We start from the raw sequence: 16,190 nt of genomic DNA, 5'->3' as shown, positions 1-16,190 counted from the left end.
GAAGTCTGTAGAATATTTCCACCTATAATCCTTTCTCTTTGCACTGGAAATATTTGAGAAGGGTGAAATGAGAAACAATGTTGTTTTTTGTGCTGTATTTGTATGTATAATATCAGTTTGAGTACAGTTGGGTGGGGAGGGGTGTGACTTTTGCTTGATTGTATGGGGCTGCTGTTGATAATTTAGAACTTTTAAAATTTATAATGGATAATAGTAATAGTTGATCTCTACAAATGCCTGCACAATTATGAAAGTAGTCGAAGGAACAAATTCCTGTAATTTTGAGGATAATCTCTCCCAGCACTTGAGTTCAAAGTTCATTAAGAATTTTTTTAATTGTTACTTGCTTTTAATAAATTCATTCTATACAAACAAGTAAAACCTAACAAAACTAAATTCAGTTCAATACCCACCCAAGAGGAAGGCCAACAGTAAGAATAACTCTTAGGAGAGTGTTGTTCCCCAATATTAAAGCTTATTCTAAAATTTTATCGATTTTAGATCCTGCCAGATTTAAAAATTTTGAACAAATCCACTAGGTGAGAATTTGATTTTTTCCAAATTTCAAATGGTGTATAAAATCATTTACCCACTGACTTAAGAGGTGGGCTAGGATTCTTCCAGTTGAGCAAGATAAGTTTGTGTTAGTAGTATAATAAAGGCAATTAGTTTGTCCTTCTCCACTTTAAGCCCATCCTGAGAGTACACCAAACATAGCTGTTAATGGGTTAGGGGTGATTGTGAGACTAAGGCTTTCTGATAGACCTTTTAAAAATTTTGGTCCAGCATAATGTTAATTTGGTGCATGCCCAAAAGTTGTGGCCCAATGAGGCTGGAGCACGATTGCAATGTTCACAGGATGGGTCTTGCCTGGAAACATTTTGGACAATTTTATGAGACAGATGTGCCGGATTAAAATTTTAAGTTGAATAATTGTATGCTTTGTGAGCTGGAATGAATTGTGCATGGCTGCCTTCTATTCATTTTCTGAAATGTTGAGATTCTTTTCCCACTGTACTCTGAGGTCTTTGTAAGGAAGGGACTTTTAAATGTTTTTATAAATTGTAGAGATGCTGCTTGAGTCTTAAAGCCTGATCATTATCTCTTCAGTAATAGAAATAAGTGGGAGGTGAGGAAAATTGGGGTAGCTTTTGTTTAGTAAAGTTTCTGATTTGGAGATGGTGCAGATGTTGATGGAAAGCTAAATTTGGAGTTTAATTGTTCATAAGATGCAAAGACATTGTGTACGAATCTGTGATTAATTTTGTTTTCCCAACATTTAAAAACCAAGCTTGAGAGGGTTGAAAAAGGTAGTTATCGTGTAGAGATGCCACCAATAAAAGCTTCTGTCTTGGAAGTGCTTCCTACATTGGTTCCATTTTCTGAGTGAATGAAGTACAATTGGGTTGTTAGTATATTGACAATAACTTGTATTTACTGTCCAGTAATAAAATGGAAAGTTGTGTAGAGCCATGCCACCTTCTGCTTTAGGTTGTTATGTGGTTACCGTTTGGATGTGTGGAGGTTTTGAATTCCAAATGAAGTTATGATTGAATCTAATTTCTTAAATGATTTGTTAATGTGTTTGGGGATGCTTTAAAATAGAAAAAGCTTAGGAAGGATGTTCATCTTGAAGGTGTTAATTCTCCCTTCTAAACTGAGGTGGAGAGTAGACAATCTATGCACGTCTTGCTTAAATATTTTCCATTCAAACAGCAAAATTCTGTTGAGTTGTTTACTTGTGATGTTTACCCCTAGATATTTAAACTGATCTGTGATGATTAAAGGGAAGGTATCCAATCTAATGTGTGCTAGAGTTCACTGGTAAAAGCACACTTTTATTCAAATTGAGTCCAGATATCTCTTGAAATTCTGCTAGTTATTAGGACAGCAGGCACAGTATTTTGTGGATCGAAATATATAGTACCAGATCTGCTTATAGTGGTTTTTCTGTTCAAGTCCTTCTCTGATTATCCCCTTTCTCGGAAGCATTTCAAAAGTGAACAGCCAATGGCGATTGCTAACAGCAGTGGTGACAGGGGACCTCCTTGTCTAGTACCACATTCTATTTTGATGTAGTCTGAAATGTTAATACAAACTGAAGCTTCTAGACCTGGTATACAGTAGTTTGATCCATGCACACATTCAGCCCAAACTCAAATTTGTGCAATGCAGTGTCAGCCCTTCTGAATATTACTTTCCAAAGTTCTAGAAGTGAGATTGGTCTCTATGATGCACTTCGTAATGAGTCCGTATTTTTCTTATGAAAGATGGTAATGCTTGACAAAATGTTTGAGGTAAAATTGGGAGTTGGAAATATAATCCTTGAGGTGTATACCAAGCTGAGGTCCATCAAACGTAAACCCTAAAGCCTTACTAAAGTGAAAGTGTTTTAAGTAAAACAATGTATTGGCAAAACTTCCCTTTGTTTGCATATTTAGTTATACATTCCTTGCCTCCCTTTTTTTTCTGCATGTTAATGCCACTGGGTAGGGTTGAGGTGGTGGTTTTATTTTTGAACACCTGTGATGGCTACAGTTTTTATGCAGCTTTTGTTTGCAATATGCTGTAGGCATTACCTTTTAAGATAAAACTGCTTTGCAAGGTAATTATGCTTACAATGAAAGGTCTGGTATTTATGCTGAAGTTAGGACTTGCTTGGCCTTTAAAAGAAAGGAAACTTCTGCCTTGGTTGTCCAAATGAGGCATTATATAGGCATATTGCTGTTGGTATAAAGGAGCCCCAGTAGCATTTCCTGGTGCACTGGCTGAAAGTCCTGTTAGTTCGTCACACTAAGGATGTGCAAAATTATACATAATAGCACTTGGCTACTGCTCTCATGGGGTCCAGAGTGTCCCATAACTGAGCACACTACAGCATAGAAAACTGCAGTGGCCATCACAGAGCTGTAGAAGGTGTGAAGGATGTCTCTATCCACACAGTCTCCTAAGGAAAAGGGCCTGCTCTACCCTTTCTTCTATAGTGCCTGTGTTGAGAGACCAATCCAAGCGGTCATTTATGTGGATCCCCAAATACTTTAAGGAGTGCAACACCTTTGCATCCACTCCCTGAATATTGACTGGACATAGAGGCTGTTTGGTGTGGCAAAAATCAAACCGTTCCTTGTGCTGATGTATGCCACATGGCAAACCACTTATTTTTAAATATAAGCTAGCTGTTCCTCCCAGCTTTGCCAAAAAGTGTTAATGTTACATTCATGACCAGTTAAAAAAACCTGACTCTTGGACCTCCTCCTCATTGTAGCAATCCCTGCATTAAAAAAAAATCCATATTTTAAAATTTATTGTGAAACCAAATGTCAGATTTAGAGAAATTGAGGTAATTTTTACAGCAGAGAGCAATTTGTAGAATAGTAATCTCAGTAGTTCAGTAATACTGAAATGTTTGTGTAGAATACACAAATTTCAGCTCGATCCCTTCGAGACAGTTGAGGATCAAGTGGCTCACGTCCCCTCCTTCCTGTGCAGTGTTAATGGCAGAGCCCTACCATGTGTCCACCCTTTCTTCCTCCTGCAGTCAAGTGTTTTGTTACTCCAACACTGATTTGTCACAAATGAGGCCTTTGTTCACTTAATTTGCCTTAGACAAAAATTAAGTAGGACCTTTTTTAAGTTTGCCATAAAATGAGCATTTAGAAAATGGGGAATGTAGTTTTGATACTATCAGAGGTTGGTTATTGAGAGGAAAATGTTTTCAATAATTAACAATTCACAATTTAACTGTGGTCAACCTAAACCCCTGAAATTGGTCTTTTTTTTTTGTTATGCCAATTTTATAGAGCACATTTTAAAAATAAGTAAATGCTGTAGTCAAAGTGCTTTACGATAAACATAAATATAATACAATATACAGTAGTAAAACACAATACAAACCGCAGTAAATTGAAAACAAATGTCTGAGGAAGGAACTATAGTGGTATCACTGAAGCTCACAGAAAGCTAAAGAATAGAAATGTCCTCATTCTTGTTTTAATCGGTTCAATTGAGGGCGACTCAATGTAATTAGGTAAAGAATTCCACAAACGAGGTGCGGCAGCCAGTGTAAAGAGGCTAATATTGGACATACAGTAATCCCTCCTCCATCGCGGGGGTTGCGTTCCAGAGCCACCCGCGAAATAAGAAAATCCACGAAGTAGAAACCATATGTTTATATGGTTATTTTTATATTGTCATGCTTGGGTCACAGATTTGCGCAGAAACACAGGAGGTTGTAGAGACAGGAACGTTATTCAAACACTGCAAACAAACATTTGTCTCTTTTTCAAAAGTTTAAACTGTGCTCCATGACAAGACAGATGACAGTTCCGTCTCAATTAAAAGAATGCAAACATATCTTCCTCTGCAACCTGCATTTAGAGATTTGTTGATCTCATAATATGACAAGTTGTAGTAATTGAGCCCAGAAAAGATAAAAGCATGAGTAACTTTCTCAAGATCCCTAGGAGATAAAGGCTTAACCTTGGCTGAAAGATTAAGCTGAAAAAAGCAACTGTTGACCGCAGAATTTGTTTCTCAAATGAGAGCTTACTATCAGAAATAACCCTAAGATTCTGAACATGATTTTTGCAAAAGTTGGCGAGAGTGTCAAGGAGTTCAAAACCAATTTGACCTTTGGCAGGAGGACCAGCTATCAGCACTTCGGTTTTATTTTGATTAAGATTGAGAAAATTGTCAGCCATCCAGGATCTTAGTTTTTACAAGACAATTGTGCAGCCGATTCATTGAAGTAAAAATTTGATAGTGTTCTGGAGATGGTGGTTAAAAGGCACAAGAGTCCTGTGAAAGTGGTAGCTTTTTAATTTTTTTTTTCTATTCTACCTCCCAAAGATTTATATGTACAAAATATTTAATATATGCAATGTATAATTTACGTATTCAAAGTTAGACTACCAATAATTGTCAAGTTATGTCGAAATAGGTGCAATGGTTTTTGGCATGATGCTCTGACAAATTCAGTTTTATATACAGTATATGGATTGTGAAGTCTCTGGGGTTTTTTTTAATATTTGTGCTTCCAACATATTAACAAGTAACCAGTTACACTTCAGTGGTTCTTAAAGTGTGGTTTAAGTATTGGTCAATATGCTCTCTGAAAAAGGGGTTTTATGATTGTAGAGCTAAGTTTTAAATTGGTCAGATGCTGAAGTCTATGATGTATTTTGGGAAATATCAGGCTGCTGACAATCCCTTGCACTCTTAAACTCCTCACTGATCAGGTCTGTGGAGAGAGTCCTACACTACAGGTATGGAGCACACTGTCTTGCTTTCCTGCAGATAATGCCAACTTTTTCTTCAGTTTCACTTCTGCACTCCTGGTTGTAGAATCTGGATTGGATTGCTATAACCAAACTCCCTTTCTCCCCCTCTTCCCCCATTCATCTGATCTTCTTCATCAGTGGGTAGGACTATCTTTTAAACTTGCATTGATCTCAGACTGCCAAAGGCATCCTCTTGAAGCTCTCTACATCAGAGCTGGCATGTTGCCTGTAGGCCCATTCATGGCTTTTACATGTCTTTGACTTATTCAAGTTTGAAATGCCAATCCAGTACCATTGATTTAGAGCTTTAGTTTTTGTCACCTAATGTAGCAAAATAAATATGGCAGTTAATATGGTGTCACCATACTTATTTGGTGTGGTTAGGTTAGTCACAGTTGGCTGTAGTGGATACAACTTCTTTTCTTTGACATTTTTGGTATTGATCCTCAGTCTAAAACACTTAAACTGTTGCTGACGGTATTAATATACGACAGCTGTTGGTGTGGAGAAATAAAGCCTGGTTTTTAAGTGCAAGGAGCTGGTAAGTTTGAAAAGTTAAGATAAAGTAGCCCAAAGCTGTTCTCCATAACCACACAACTACATACTGTAAACACTTAAGACATGTTTAAGTATACACATAATTGCTTAACTTCCCCTTGGTAGGCAGTTTTGCAACATTTTCTCAAAAGGTGTGTTCACTTACTTCAAATGAGCCTACTTCATTTGTATTAATTGCTGATGACAAATATACTGTACAACAGGAGGCTTTCTGAAATCTATCCCAAAATAGAGTCCAAGCCCAAGGGGGGAATGTGACATTGAGTGTGTGCATGTGACTGGTAGTCCAAAGCCAAATTTTTATTTTTAATATGAATGGACCTATACTACCAAACCTAATTCTGATAATTTCATTAGAACTGGATATGTAAAGCCCACAAACCATGCTCACCTATGCGTTGAATCCACTTAGTTCATAATTGCAAAATATTTTTAAACTTGTGACTATAATCAGCCTAAGCTGTTTGTATAATGGTAACATGATCCAAAAACATTCTGCGTTGTATGGCAATTTAAACCAGTGAAATCCTTCTGTACCATAAATGGCACCTAAGAAATTTTGTTCATTGTGTCCAGAAGGGAGTGAAGCTTCGTGACTGGATGAGGTTCAGTGTTTTGATGATTTTCACAGTGCATTTCCAATCTATGTACAGAACTTTCTGAAAGACACACAGGCAACAAAATTAATCCTGACACTAACAATTTTGTATTTAGTGTTTGTGCACTAAACAATCTAGACTCGGCTCTGCAGAAAAACTCTATAGGATGAATGTACTGAAGCAGTTAACATATGCTCTTTTCCTTGGTTTTCCTTTTCTGCTGGCTGAGGTGCTCTTAATGCTACATTCATCATCATCATCATCATCTGCAGGTGATATCAGAATATACAGATGTATGGAGTATTAGGGAGGGCTATAATTCAAAGACCCACCCCTCAGGCTGAAGCAACTCCGCAGCTGCTCAAGCATGCCTGGAGCCTTTGATACCTTTTAAGATATACTGTAAATGTTTTATTGTTTTATTGTATAAAGCAATTCATATTTAGCTAGGAGCATTTTTTATTTTTTTTTTTCCCCCTGGAGGTTTCAGGAAACAACATTCACATGTTTCTCTTATCAGACCCTAAACATTTTCTTACTGACACACAACAACCATGAAAACAAAAGGCAAAAATATGTAATTTGCTTGTGGTACTATGGTGTTGTACTGTGTTAAGCATTATGGATGTGGTGAAAAGTCAAGCAAAATTACCTTTTATTGCCTGGCTAAATAGATTTCAATATGTAAACTTTTAAGGCAACTCGGGGACCCTTCTTCAGGCAAGATGTAAACATTTCATTTTGCCTGAAGAAGGGGTCCACGTTGCCTCAAAAGTTTGCATATTGTAATCTTCATAGCCAATAAAATGTGTAATTTTGCTAGACTTCTCACTTATACACTTGTGGAGAGTGAAAAAGGAACATGTGAGAGGAGTTTGGAATATTTTAACATAATATGGGTATTTTGATCATATTTCATCCATGTCAGTGGAGCACCCCCTGCTAATGCAGAATGTGGTGAATGCTACACCGCTGCTGTCAATAGGTGGTGCTGGTAGATTCCCAGACAAAGTAATTGTGTTCTGTACAGTGAAGTGTTCCTCAAACCTGATCGATGTCATTGTGCACTTCTTAGGCTGTTAATGGGCCTTCACAAAGCAGAATGGTGTTTCTGACAAACTGAAATGAAGTGAACGTGAGGTGGCCACAGTGTAGTGAGGCCGGTGATAATGGGAAGACTAGGATACCCACTTGTAGAGAAATGCTTTGGATGGCCTGTTCCTGAAGAAGGATGTTGCTCATGTGTTCCCCTGGCAAGAGTGCCACTTGCTTGTTATCGCAGCTGTGCCTTACTCAAGCAGGAGAATTAAAAGGAGCAGTGACCATCCTGTTTAGAGATGAAAGCAGATTCTGCCTGGAGATGATGATGATGATGGGGTGCATGCAAATTAGAGGCCTGGTGAGTGGTTATGGCCATCGTGTATATGCCTGCAACAGCAGGGATGTAAGGTGCTGTCATTTCTGGTGCCTGTGGAAGGATAAATCCATTGAGCTGGTCCAGATCTTGTTTCTTTGTACAATGGGAGATGAGTTCTACCAGAAAAAATACCCACCCATACCTCCGTAGTGCAAACAAACATGCTCTAGATCAGTGGTCCCCAACCTTTTTGACAGCAAGGATCACTTTACTATAAGCAAAACGGGGGGGGGGGGGGGGGGGGGGGTTTGTAGGGCAGTTTTTATACACAATTTACATTAGTTCTATTAAGTTAAAAATCTCGGGTTGCAAACTGCTTCTTTTTTTGCATATAACAAAGATGTATGCTTTTGTCATTTCAACAGATTGCACATCACAAACAACACTTATCGTGTCTGCCGTATCTATAGAAGGGTGACAGTGAGTTAAATTCCAATGAATGTTTTTCAAATGTTGACAAGCAATAAGCAAAAGGTATCGCTGAAAACCACAGAAAACAAAAACCACAAAAAAAAAAAACTACGAGGAAAGTTCGAAGAAAATTTTTTTTTTTTTTTTTTTTTTACAGTTTGTTTTGGGATCGTTGTACAAATGTGCATAACTGAGCTGCGACCACAGAACTAACTGCTCTCCGGATGATTCATTCAGGCATTTCAAGGTCACTTCGTTGTAATGAAAGTATCTGCTTTAATTTACTTCGTAGTAATGAGATTTCTATAGACTTGTGTCATATGGGGAAACGGTCGGGACCATAAAAATACTTTGTTGTAATACTCTTTCACCTCGGTCTCTCTGCGCCGCTGTAAAGCCCCGCCTGCCAAGCATTCTGAAAAGTCTGAGTCTCCATTGCCGGCAATTCTCTCGCAGATGGCCGCGGAACAGGGGTTGGGGACCCCTGCTCTAGATAATCTTCAACTCTCGTAGCCCGTGTATTGACCAGACTTCTCCCCAATCAAGCATGTATGGGTCTGGATTGAATTGCATGCTTTTCCACATGTTCCTACCAGTGATGAACCTCAACCAGTTGTGCCTTCAGGTTGAAATGGCATGGCTGTCTGACATTCCACAGGAGAATATCAATCATCTGATAGTTTGCATTCCAGAGTGCAGGTGTGTATTTCAACACGGACTATAATCAACCAGTTTCACAGTTTGTCTCTTTCACAGACTGGCAGACATAGTGTCGAAGTTCTCCTTTGGATCAGCTAGCTGAGATGGTTCCGTTCTTCTCTCCAGGTTCTCTTTCTGTGTGCAAGTGGAAAGAGCCTCTGACGGGTTCAGCAGCGGTGTTAGGAGCACAGCCCCTAATTTACTTTTTACTTTAATTTTGTGTGTGTGATGGGGGTGATCAATCAAGGTAGAAACTTGCTCTTATCTACAATGGCATTTTGGAGTCATAATTTAAAAAAAAAAAAAAAGCCAATGAGGAACATTTCAAGCATTCATTTACCTCTCCATTCCTAAATTTGCTTAATCTAATTCAGGATTACTTCTGGTCACATAATCTTCGATCCAATAAAGCACACATCCAGCCCCATGTGTTATACAGTGTTTGGGGAAAATGTATAACCTCAGGAGGAAGAAATCTCATCCAGCTAAAAATGTAATTAGTATACAGCAATGTAAATGCATGTTTGTGTGTGTGTGTGTGTGTTCCCACCCCCCTTCTCTCCCAACCCCAAGTTTTCAAATTAACCTTTCTGAAATTTCTCAATTCATTTGATATCTGGAAATGCATTTAACATTTTAAACATTTTTTAGAATTCTAAAATTAGATTAAAAAATCTTAATGATATATTCGTTTTGTGATCTCTCAAATACTTTTCAAAATATGTAAAATGCAGTTTAAGATACCTTGAAATGTGTTCCTGTGCATTGTGACATACCTTAAAATAAGCTTGCTGGAAGCTTGAGATACATAAAATGCAGTTATCACAAATGACTTCTTGTAAAATTGCCTATCTGGTTAATGGGACTTCCTGTTTATTTTAAGCTATCTTGTAATGTATTGTAGATGTGTGGAAATGGGCAGGAAAATGCTTTAAGATATCTAAAATCGTATCTGAGATATCATAAAATGCATTTCGGATGTCTCAAAAGGGCCTGGCTGTTTTTTCATAAATCTTGAACTCAAGATCTCTTAAAGTGGATTCAGACCTTGTCACATTGACTCACATTTCAGATATCTAAAACACATTTTTGAAATCTCAAATTCATTTGGTGGAGCTGAGACGTCGGATGTCACATTTTCAGACATTGTGACCTCTACACATTTGTGCTACCCAAGGGGGAAAGCAAACACAGGTGCCTCCATGAAAGCAGGTGTTTGGCTGGTGTTTATTAGCAACAAACACTAATAGTGCTACAGTGTGGAGCAAAGAAGATACTGAAAAGAAGAATGTTGCAAAATATATCTCGTCTAAAAAAAGATTTATGCTCTAGGTAACGATAAACGGTACTATTTCTGCTTAGAAGCTGCAATTTAAAAACAATGCAGAAAACGACTATTGACTGCAGCATACGAACAGTAGTGTGTATCAAGCTAACAGCAGTTAGTCTGTTAATGTTCATTCTGTGTTCCAGATTTGTTTGGCAATGATTGGAACTTGCAGGTGACCCACCCCCCGTGTCTTATTTAAACTATAGGGTGTAGTGTTCTCTTTGATATTGACGTGTATGATGTCATCATATCAAAATCACTAAGGCCATCTGAAAAAATATTGTGGATATGCTAAGGTGATCACCAAATTGTTAAGTGGATCATTCCACTGTAAGGAGAATAACCAGGTGGAGTCGATTTTTAAATGACTGCTAATTTGTCCAGCGCTGATCACCCCAGCAAATTCAGTCCAAGAGCAGATAATTTCAAACTAAAAAGTCTCCAAGAGCTCCAAAATTTTATCGCAAGCTCTTCTGGCAACTCTGGCAAAAGTTGATATCAAAGTGAATGCATCTACAATTCAGCAGATTGTAACAGATTCTCCCATCGTTGCGTCTCTTTGATTATGCAAATCTATATAAATAGCCTCTTGAATTCAGTGTTCTGTGAAAAGACAATGGAAAAAGCAATGGGGAAAATAGAAGAATTTCAGCGAGTAACAAATGGAGGTCAAGAAAAATGTACTATTTGTTGGCTTGTGGTATAAACAACAAAAGGAAGGTTTTAGAGTGGCGGAGAAACTTGAAAGTTCAGAAAGTCGCACCGTGCTTGAAATTAAAAAAAAAAAAAAAGTGGTCAGATATTAAAGTCTTTGTGAAAAGACATGTTGTAGTCCACCGTCTGAGTGTCATACGGAACCGCATTGGGGTACAGAAAAAAAAATAGGGACGTTGTGGAGAAAAAGTCGACGTTAACTAATCTCAAAATTTCTGCATAGTTTATTTTGTCATTAAAGTAGAATGTCAAACTTTCATCTTAAAATCGTTTAGTTACAATGGGATGTGAGAAACTAGTAAAGTAGCATATTAAATCCTTCGCGTTGTATGTGTTCTGTGTGTGTGAATCACTACGTGCTTCTTAAATGGTTTTTTGTCATACACCATCAGGACACAGAATACATTACATTCATGATATTACAGCGCTCTGAACAATTTAAATACTAAGATTTATACTTGATATTTTCATGATGCTCCGAATTAAAACATGTATTAAACATGGGGGCACGGTGGCGCACTAGTAGTGATTGAGCATTCCTCCTCTCCAGAGATTGTTCCTGTCTCCTGCAAGATGCTTGTTGGGCCATGCGTGACCCGCAATGAAATAATTTATTGTAGCAGTACTGTCTCTTTCAAACGTACTAACCCCCAATTCCTGCCCTTCGTTTTGTTTTGTTTTCTCCAAGTAACCAACCACCACACAATCGGTTCTGTAATATTTGTCAAACCATCTCTAAGCTTAGAACGCAGATTCTTCCAAACTTTTAAGAAGCATTGAAATATCTTCATGGTACTTGTTTAATTATCCCATTCATCTATCCATCCAGAGTTGCACCAGTCCCAGTAAGCATACAGCGCAAGGCAGGAACAATCCCTGAACGGGGCGCCAGCTCATCACTACCATTGTGCCACCATGCCCTCAAGTTTAATTATTAACAGTATACATTTAAATTTAAAATGTATCTGTATAATGTAATATACATACTTTACTGCATTTCATCTTAAAAATGATATCAAGAGCTCCAAGAAGATAGTGCCTGGAAATCTAAATCAACTTAGAAGCCAGTCATCATCATCTGTAAATACGTGCTCTCTTCTATTGAATTTAATTGCTTTATAGTATGGTACAATGAGATTCAATATTAAAATCCTCCATAAACTTCTTTTCCTATGAACTTACAACAATAATAATAATATAAAACAATGAAAAATATACATGAGTTGCCCAGGTTGTGCAATATTACAACTGTAGTGCAAGTTTACATTGAGATAATTGTGCTTATAAGTACAAATGGTTTTACCAGGAGTATTTGATGGAATGATTGAGTGCGTTTATAGCTCTTGGGATGAAACTGTTTCTGAACTGCAGGGTCCCTACAGGAAAGATTCAAAAGTTTTTGCCGAATGGGAGAAATTCAGATAGACTATGCCCATGGCAGCGTGTCCTAGAAGCTGTACCCCGATAATTCTGTCTGCTCTGGACACAATCTGCCGTAGAGCTTTCTGATCAGCTGCTGTACCGTTGTGATCCCACACTCAGATACAGTGGGTTAAAAAAATCCCTGAGTGGTGCACTGAGACTAACAACGCTAAAGTAGCTATGGTATTTGGAATAGTTTGGCCATTCCATGCACCATTATATGAATTCAGGTTGATTTCAATCCAATGCCATAAACTAATAAATGATATGTGGTTAATTTCAGTGTATTGGTAAAGCTGTGTTAGGGATGTAAATCTAAAAAAGAAAGGGAAACCACATAGGAACAATAGCACTGCTTTGAGGCTGGGTGCCACCAGTTTGCAAAACTGAGCTGAAAACTTGTGTATGCAATGGATTGAGATGGCGTGAGAATGTGCATGGCTTCACGCCAGGTTTAGTTTTTGTACATCACGATGTGAGCATGGAAATGGGTGTACATAACATTTTTGTGCGTATGCACCATTTATACGTCTTCTGGTGCAATGTGCTCTGGACAGATGTGGCCTACTGTGGCTAACCAAAGACAGCATTTCAGAAGAATACCAGCGGTAAAGCATGGTGGTGGAAATGTTCTGGTTTTTGGTTGCTTTGCTTTCTCAGGGCCTGATCAGCAGGTCATCACGTCAACTATGAATTCTGTAGCACATCAAAGTGTGCTTGAGGAGAATGTGAAGCCATCTGTTCAAAAGTTGACATTAAACCAGAAATTGACCTCTCAACACGATATTTCCTTTCCTTGGTGGATTTGCTGATGTGCTTCAGGTTGGGAGTATGTGCTGATTCGTGTGTTGCCGCACCCACCAAACAACTAACCATCTGAATTGAGTTCCAAGTGCAGCCATGCAATGGATGACATCTCAGCACTGTACTGAAGAGTGTGAGTTTTTTTTTTACAGTAGCTGGAGTGCCATCCTACCACCAACCATCAGGTTTTCCCTGTAAGTTGGAGGACCTCCTTGCAGGTCTGGATGCTGATTAACGTCATACCCAGGACGGAGCAATTGCAGGTTAAGGGCCTTGCTCAAGGGCCCAACGGAGTAGAGTCGCTTTTGGCATTTTACAGGATTTGCATCAGCCCCCACTCCGCCTCTCTGAGGAAAGGCACAAAAATAAGAAATGGAGGGTAGTGGACTGGCCTAGTCAAAGCCCTGATCTGAATCCCATTGAAAAGCCAGAAACATCCTGCAGCTGAAGGGATTTTGCATGAAGGAGTGCTCAAAAATTTTACCCCGCTAATGTCAGAGACTGGTGGACAGTTATGCAAAACACAAGAAATCACTTCAGCTAAATGGGGCAATAACAACTTCTAAGGCCAGGGGTTGACTTGCTTTTTCCCCAGTTGACCATTCTATTTATATTTCTGTTGAGTAAATGTTCGAAAGGGCCAGTTTTTCTTGTGTATTTACTTAAGTTTATCACCTTTATCTGTGTAATCGTTGTTTACGTGAATATCTGTTCTTTGCCTGTTATTAATTAATAGGATTTGGTTACTTTTCCACATGACTATAGTTTAAAATAGACAAGATGCACCAATGAAAAAAAAACATTTTTATATGAATTTATTTTGTGGTATAATAAAATTTCAGATATCATAAACTGTATGGGAGGTCAATGTGAGATAGATATCTTAAGTTAGTAAATCAATAAATAAATGCACATACACACTATGGTCTGAATACACCAGTGTGTCTACAAAGAAAGAAAAACTTCTGACTTGGCAGTCCCAGTCACATTGCAGCATTTTGCAGGCATATTGCTGTTTTTTTTAAGATATTCACTGGCTAAAAGTCCTCAGTGTTAGTGTGCCAGAGAGAGGATGTGTGGCATTGTGCATAATGGCACTCAGCTCTGTTTTCACACTTCCCTTTCATACAAGCTCCAGGGGGTCAGGAATGTGTCCCATAACTGAGCATGCCCTTTTAATTAGCTTGTTGATTCAGTGGTCCTTACTTTGTACTGCACTGTTTACACTTTTGTCTGCTCTCTGTATCACATGCTTTCTGTCAAATGAGTATTGCTGAAGGTGTTCTAATGCACTTGGTGCATCTGGTCAATAATCTTCAATCTTGAATATTGGGTAGCACAAGGAGGACAAAGATGCATAGTGATAAGTATGCTTACATACAAGGCATTAGCTCAGCTGTTCAGCCAGGTATTCATGTTTTCTAGAAAACTGCAAAACTGTCTTTATAGTGGTACAGTTAATGAGTTGCTTTATCCATCTTGGACAGTAACTGAGTAGAAAACAAATTTCATTTACTGGACACTTTACAAAAATGACAAGTTTTCCTGCATGGCACAATATTAGTACTAAGGTTTGTGCTTTGTAATACATGAACAAGCTCGCTGCTTTTGAAAAGCTTGTGGATACTGCCCCTCCAGAGCTAGATGTGTCCAACTCCTAATATATCTGGCATAATCATGGCCTGCAACAGTTAATGCTGAAGTATAGACAGATGTTGCTTTTGGCCTTCTTGAAAGGAATTGCACATAATATGGTGCTATAAATTGCACACTGGACAGTTACCTTTATATTTAAAGTTTTGCCTCTTCTGTTTATAAAATACTCTCTTGTGCTATACATATTGCTTTGCCAAATTTTCCATCCATTATCCAACCCGCATTATCCTAACTACAGGGTCAGGGGGGTCTTCTGGAGCAAATCCCAGCCAGCACAAGGCAGGAAACAAATCCCAGGCATGGCGCCAGCCCACCGCAGGGTACACACTGGGGACATTTTAGGATTGCCAATGCACCTTACCTGCATATCTTTGGACTGTGGAAGGAAACCGGAGTAATCCCACGCAGACACGGGGAGAACATGCAAACTCCACGCCGGGAGGACCCAGGAAGCGAAAACAGGTCTCCTAACTGCAAGGCAGCAGCACTACCACTGTGCCGCCGTGCCATTTTAATTTTATTTTTTAAAAAATTATTGTTCTAGAAAATCAGTGGTAAAATCACAATTTATCAGAGACTTGTATATCAAAACTGAAGTTGTGTATGCTATATATATTACACATGCACGTCTGAGTGTCGCCTTCCAAGCACTTCTAAGGTTAGCATTACCACCCTGGGACTCCTTAGTTATTTATAATCCTTTATTTGCCATATACAATTTCTTGTACAGTAATCCCTCGCTATATCACGCTTCGCTTTTCGCGGCTTCACTCTATCGCGGATTTTATATGTAAGCATATTTAAATATATATCGCGGATTTTTTGCTGGTTCGTGGATTTCTGCGGACAATGGGTCTTTTAATTTCTGGTACATGCTTCCTCAGTTGGTTTGCCCAGTTGATTTCATACAAGGGACGCTATTGGCAGATGGCTGAGAAGCTACCCAACTTACTTTTCTCTCACTCTTGCACTGACTTTCTCTGATCCTGACGTAGGGGGATTGAGCAGGGGGGCTGTTCGCAAACCTAGACGATACGGACGCTCATCTAAAAATGCTGAAAGATTATCTTCACGTTGCTACCTTCTGTGCAGCTGCTTCGTGAAGCGACATGCTGCACGGTGCTTCGCTCTCTTAAAAGCTCGAAGGGCATGTATTGATTTTTAATTGTTTGTTTTTCTCTGTCTCTCTGCTCCTGACGAAGGGGGTGTGAGCTGCTGCCTTCATTCTAACTGCTTTGTGCCGCTGTGCTTCGCATACTTAAAAGCCAAACAGCCCTATTGATTTGTTTGCTTTCCTCTGT

Source organism: Erpetoichthys calabaricus, chromosome 12 (assembly GCF_900747795.2).
Source record: "Erpetoichthys calabaricus chromosome 12, fErpCal1.3, whole genome shotgun sequence".
Lineage (NCBI taxonomy): Eukaryota > Metazoa > Chordata > Cladistia > Polypteriformes > Polypteridae > Erpetoichthys > Erpetoichthys calabaricus.
The sequence above is the reverse complement of the archived record's forward strand: the minus strand, read 5'-3'. Positions refer to the sequence as shown.